The sequence below is a fragment of the Arachis duranensis genome, chromosome 2 (assembly GCF_000817695.3).
Source record: "Arachis duranensis cultivar V14167 chromosome 2, aradu.V14167.gnm2.J7QH, whole genome shotgun sequence".
Taxonomy (NCBI): Eukaryota; Viridiplantae; Streptophyta; class Magnoliopsida; order Fabales; family Fabaceae; genus Arachis; species Arachis duranensis.
In genome coordinates this window covers 66,068,362-66,069,877 of record NC_029773.3, presented here as the reverse complement: position 1 = coordinate 66,069,877, position 1,516 = coordinate 66,068,362, and positions in this window count along the sequence as shown.

Below are 1,516 nucleotides of genomic sequence, written 5' to 3'. Positions count from 1 at the left end.
GGCTGGCCATTCGGCCATGCCTAGACCTTGTTCTTATGTATTTTCAACGGTGGAGTTTCTACACACCATAGATTAAGGTGTGGAGCTCTGCTGTACCTCGAGTATTAATGCAATTACTATTGTTCTTCTATTCAATTCGGCTTATTCTTGCTCTAAGATATTCATTCGTACCCAAGAACATGATGAATGTGATGATTATGTGACGCTCATCATCATTCTGACCTATGAACGCGTGCCTGACAACCACTTCCATTCTACAAGCAAACAAGGCTTGAATGTTTATCTCTTGGATTCCTTAATCGGAATCTTCGTGGTATAAGCTAGAATTGATGGCGGCATTCAAGAGAATCCGGAAGGTCTAAACCTTGTTTGTGGTATTCTGAGTAGGATTCAAGGATTGAATGACTGTGACGAGCTTCAAACTCGCGATTGTGGACAGACGCAAAAGAATCACTGGATTCTATTCCGACATGATCAAGAACCGACAGCTGAATAGCCGTGCTGTGACAGAGCGCGTTGAACATTTTCACTGAGAGGATGGGAGGTAGCCACTGACAACGGTGAAACCCTATATACAGCTTGCCATGGAAAGGAGTAAGAAGGATTGGATGAGGACAGTAGGAAAGCAGAGAGACGGAAGGGACAAAGCATCTCCATACGCTTATCTGAAATTCTCACCAATGAATTACATAAGTATCTCTATCTTTATTTTATGCTTTATTCATAAATCATCTATAACCATTTGAATCTGCCTGACTGAGATTTACAAGATGATCATAGCTTGCTTCATACTAACAATCTCCGTGGGATCGACCCTTACTCGCGTAAGGTTTATTACTTGGACGACCCAGTGCACTTGCTGGTTAGTTGTGCGAAGTTGTGATAAAGAGTTGAGATTGCAATTGAGCGTACCATGTTGATGGCGCCATTGATGATCACAATTTCGTGCACCAGTGGTCTCCAACTTGTCCTACGTCAGAGAGCCGCCATCCGAGTTATGTGTTTGAAAAGGTGGGAGGTGGTACCTGCAAGACACTCCAATGCCCAAGTCAGCAAGGGGTTAAGCAGGTTTTTGATATATTGGAACTTAAAGATACCTGAGCGTGTCAGGGTACTTATAGGTGATGAACTAATAACCACCATTGAAGTAGTTCCACTTTTGGTGGTGGATAATGGTCTCTTTATCTTAGGACTGTTGAGATCTCCCTTCTAGAAGCAGGTGAGAGATTTAAGGAGACAATTACTTACGTGGATAAATATAAGTTGCCCGTTTTCATCTATTCTATCCTCCTCAAAGAAGTTAGTATACAGTAGAGACTACTCTCTCAATAAGGCCTTTTCAGCTTTATTAGGTCTGACTTATGTTTTAAATTAGAGTATAAACATATATTTTTAATAGAAATTGAAGTTTGCTTTATTAATTTCGATTCGTGAAAATGCGCTTAGTCGTTCGTCCAAATGATTAGAGACCAAAATGTGTATTTATTCAAAAAAAAAAAAAAAAAAAAAAACGAAT